The 4,627-nt window shown below is 43.8% G+C and overlaps 1 pseudogene; it reads right to left on the minus strand.

Moving 5' to 3' along the window:
* Positions 1-2,151: 2,151 nt before the first annotated feature.
* On the minus strand, positions 2,152-3,539 carry LOC105860709 (adiponectin receptor protein 1 pseudogene; annotated as a pseudogene).
* Between the last annotated feature and the right edge of the window lie 1,088 nt (positions 3,540-4,627).

The following is a 4,627-nucleotide window of genomic DNA, read 5'->3' on the forward strand; positions in this document are numbered from 1 at the left end:
CTCTCATATTAAAGAGGACATTTAAGAAAAAGGACATTTTGTGAACTAACATTTCCATGAGGGGTTAGTGTTTCAGGAAAAATAGGAGAGAGTTAATTTCTTTATGGAAATAATTGATATTCTTTGACAGTTAAATGTGTAAATACTCAGCCTAAAGTATTCATTAATTTACCTGCTGACATCTGAGTTAGTGATCCCTGCTGCTCAGCAAATATGAGACAGTCCCCTCCAAGAATATGGCCATGAAGCCCCCTCTCCAGACAGATACGGGCCTAATTCTATACCCACACTCAGTCAAAACAAAAACAGCACTCCTACAAATGGGGGTCACACAGACATCCCCAACCCATTACTCCGTAGGCTCTGAGACAGGATCTTCATAGACCATGATTCACAGACATGCCACTATTTGGCAAATCAGAACATAATACTTGCAAAACAAAAACCTATATTCATCCTACCCATTCACTACACATGATACAGTCTGTACTAGACAGCTCATTTTTAAGTGTGTGAAGATAGGTCCTTCACAGTTCAGTATATATAAACCCCAAATTATCACATCTTGCCATGATTTACTAATCTATGGTATGGATACAGGCACTTGTTTTATTGATAGTTATTTCACACTAAGCTGAATGACAGTGTGAGAATGGGCTGTAGTCTGAATCCATTAATTTACCTTTAGTTAGGCTAAGCGGTGGTATGCAGATGGACCTTGTTCTGGGCATTTGTTTTGTGATGCACTGCACTCAGGGCTATAGATTGTACAGAGTCCCTGGTCTTTGCAGGGGGCATATCCTATAGTATTTGTTTTCCAAGGCAGAGTCTCATTCTATCGCCCCAGCTAGAGTTCAGTGGCATTGTCATAGCTCATTGCAACCTTAAACTCCTGGGATTAACCCATCCTCCTGCCTCAGCCTCCCAAATAGCTGGGACTACAGGCATGCATCACCACACCTAGTTAATTTTTCTATTTTTTGCAGAGACAAGGACTCACTCTTGCTCAGTCTGGTCTCAAACTCCTGAGCTCAAGCGATCCTCTCACCTTGGCCTCCCAGAGTGCTAGGATTACAGGTGTGAGCCACCACGCCTGGCCTGTACATTCTTTTATTATCATCATAGCCTTTGCATCAAGATACATAGCAATAATAGCAGGTTTCTTTTTAAAGCTTAGTATTAAATATTAAATATCTTTCCCCTTTTTAAATTTGCATTACTTTGCCAATAAAATAATTAAAACTCAAGTTATTTGAAGTCTCTACACACTTTCATGATTAGCCAGAATATGTAAAAGTTGGTGGCTTTATTCCTCCTTCTGTGTAAGTAGATCCAAACCATAGAAAGATGGGATTAGGTTATATAATTGTTTTTGAAAAGTGTGCTACAAAATCGATGGCCTGTTATAAGCCAGGCTACAAAATAAGGATGGGGGTAAGGGAGGGACATTTTTTCCAGGAAAAAAAACCCCAGAATTTCTGAAGAATCCCAGTCCATAATTCTTTCCCAAAATGGTGGAAGAGGGGGTAAAAATCCCAACATGAGTTTCGAAGTACTGTCTCTGTGAGGGGCTGGTAGTTGCCTTGCTGAGGAGGGGGGTGGCTCAGTTTCGCTATCCCCACCCTCCCCAGCTAGGGGAATGGAAATGTTGCATTTATTGCCCAGTGGGTGTGAAAGTGGGCCGAAGCTTGGTTCTTAGTGAATTCTCCAAAAGGTTTCTTCTAGAAACAGACAACTCAGACTCTTCCTCTCACTTCAGCAAAGAAGTTATTTTTAAAGTACTTGGGAAGCTCCTCCTCTACCCCTCAGGTGGAAGGCTCAGAGAAGGGAGCTATCAGTACAGCTATCTTCTAGGCCATAATGAAATTCCTGAAGGTTAGAGACCCCATAGAAGTGGACAAAGGCTGCTGCCACGACTAGGACATGAAAAATGTGATGAGACCGGAACCATATGTCAAATTTTCCAAGAAAGAGGCACTTAGGAATTCAAGCAGCATAAAGGCCAGCTCCAGTGATGTACATTACAGCCATGAGCAAGAACCAGCCCATCCGGCCCACCATGGTGGCCTTCAGCAAATAGCAAAGTGTATGGTGGACACAACACCACTCAACCCAAGTACCAGGAACCCTCCTGCTCTTCTCTGCCAGTGCTTAGGAGTGACAGACTAGTCACACTGTACCAGAGTGATGGCAGAAATGCCCAGGACAGAGACGATGGAGCGGTAGATGAGCCGTGGCTGTGGGCAGCAGTAGAAGGAGCAATAGAACCAGGGAACAAAGCTCCCCATAATCAGTCAAGTGATCCTTGAATAGTCCAGTTGGGAAAAGTCGAGAGACTTTCTCTGAATGACAATAGACAGTGTGGAAGAGGCAGGAGAAACTGAAGCAAGGCACTACACCCAAAAAGAACATCCCCCAAACCACCTTCTTCGGTAGAGGGGCCATGAAGTACATGTTTGGACTAAGCATGACCAAGATTCCCAAAAAGAGAAACAACACAAAATCAAACAGATGGGTCCAGATGTTGCCGGTTTCTGTATAGATGCAGAAGATGCTCATGAAGCGAGCCCAAAACGAGGGCATGGGTGGTGTATGGCCATGTAGCGGGTGGGCACTGTCCTTCAGCCAGTCAGGGAGCACATCGTACTGGATGAGTCTCCAGCATACCTCCCAGACTGTATACGCAAACTCCTCCATCTTCTCCACAGCGTGGTGGGCTTGCAGGGGAAGCATCAGTACCCACACCTCCTCCTGCTCTTCCTGGGGCACTGGGCATGTTTGCTCTTCTTCAGCTTTGCTTGGGTTGGTGATTACTCGTTTGCCCTTCTCTTCTAGCAGGGGTCCCAGTTCAGCTAATTGCACTGTGTCAGTTTCCCTGTTTCTGGCAGGAGCCCCATTGCCCTGTGCCCCTACAGATCTTTTTATTTTAATTTAATTTAATTTATTTATTTTTTCTTTTTTTATTTCAGCATATTATTGGGGTACAAATGTTTAGGTTATGTATATTGCCCTTGCCCCCTGCCACGAGTCAGAGCTTCAAGCATGTCCATCCCCCAGATGGTGCGCATTGCATTCATTATGTACGTATATACCCATCCTCTCTTCCCCCCTCCCACCTGCCCGACGCCCAATAAATGTTATTCCTATATGTGCACTTAGGTGTTGATCAGTTAATACCAATTTGCTGGTGAGTACACGTGGGGCTTGTTTTTCCATTCTTGAGATACTTCATTTAGTAGAATGGGCTCCAGCTCTATCCAGGAAAATACAAGAGGTGCTATATCACCATTACCCACAGATCTTTATGGAAAGACATGTGGCTGGCACCTCAAGGCCCTGAGGCTTCAGCTTGGGGAAAAGTGGGATCTCTCAGCCCCCCGGTGCAGAGATCTCCCTGTGATGGTAGACAAGCTGGACAACAGGCTCTGCAGGGGGCCGCTATCCTCCCACCCCTCACTACATCCTGTCATGGAAGGGGCATACTACTGTATGCCTCACCTCCACAGCCGCATCACCTCCTCGTGGGCTTTCTCATTCATTAAATCAATATTTAATAAGCACCTACTATGTACAAGCCACTGTGCTAGACTAGCCCCCTCAGCACTCTGAGAGAAAGCCTTCTAATCATACTGGCAACTGGGATCAGCTCCAGCTTAGACCAGGCCTGTAGTGATACAACCTCACAACACATTATAAGTGCCTTCTCAGCCAAGACCCTAAACCCATACTATGTCTTCAAGAGAAGACAGCTTACACCAAGCATGGATGGGACGGGGTCTGTACCCATGTGCATACCAGGTTTTAGCACCCTAGTCACCAGCCCTAGACCAAAACAGAGCCTAAATCTATACCACTATTCAGCAAATTATGAGGCCCACTTTCCCAAGCACTTGGTTTATGCATGTGATAATAAAAAACACAGCTTAGCCTCATAACAATGTTAAGTAGTTGGAAGGGTCCCTCAGACCAAGGCCTTAACCTTATCTCTGCCCCTGTAAGTCATGATACAAATCTCATCCATATAAGTGCCCGAGCAAGAACCAACAACTGAGTTCTCCACATCTTAACTTTTTGCTTACATCTATATTTTGTTTTCATTGATATATAATATTCCACTGGGTGAATATGGCATGATTTATTTAACTATTATACTCTCAAGGGACAGCTTCTATAAACATATACATGTCCTAGGATACATAAGAATGTATTTGTTGGATATATACCTAAATGTGAAATTGTTCAGTCATGAAAGTATATCTTCATGACTGAACTTCATGATATACTTCAGTCATGAAGTATATCTTCAAGTTTAGTTAATAACACCAAACAATTTTCTCAAGTGGTTGCAAAGATACAGTCCCACTGTTGTTCCATGTTCTTGTCAGCCACTATTAATGTCAAACTTTTTTTTTTTTTTTGAGACGGAGTCTCACTTTGTTACCCAGGCTAGAGTGAGTGCCATGGCATCAGCCTAGCTCACAGCAACCTCAAACTCCTGGGCTCAAGCAATGCTCCTGCCTCAGCCTCCAGAGCAGCTGGAACTACAGGCATGTGCCACCATGCCCGGCTAATTTTTTTCTATATATATTTTTAGTTTGCCAGTTAATTTCTTTCTATTTTCAGTAGA

Source organism: Microcebus murinus, chromosome X, assembly GCF_040939455.1.
Source record: "Microcebus murinus isolate Inina chromosome X, M.murinus_Inina_mat1.0, whole genome shotgun sequence".
In the NCBI taxonomy this organism is placed as follows: Eukaryota; Metazoa; Chordata; class Mammalia; order Primates; family Cheirogaleidae; genus Microcebus; species Microcebus murinus.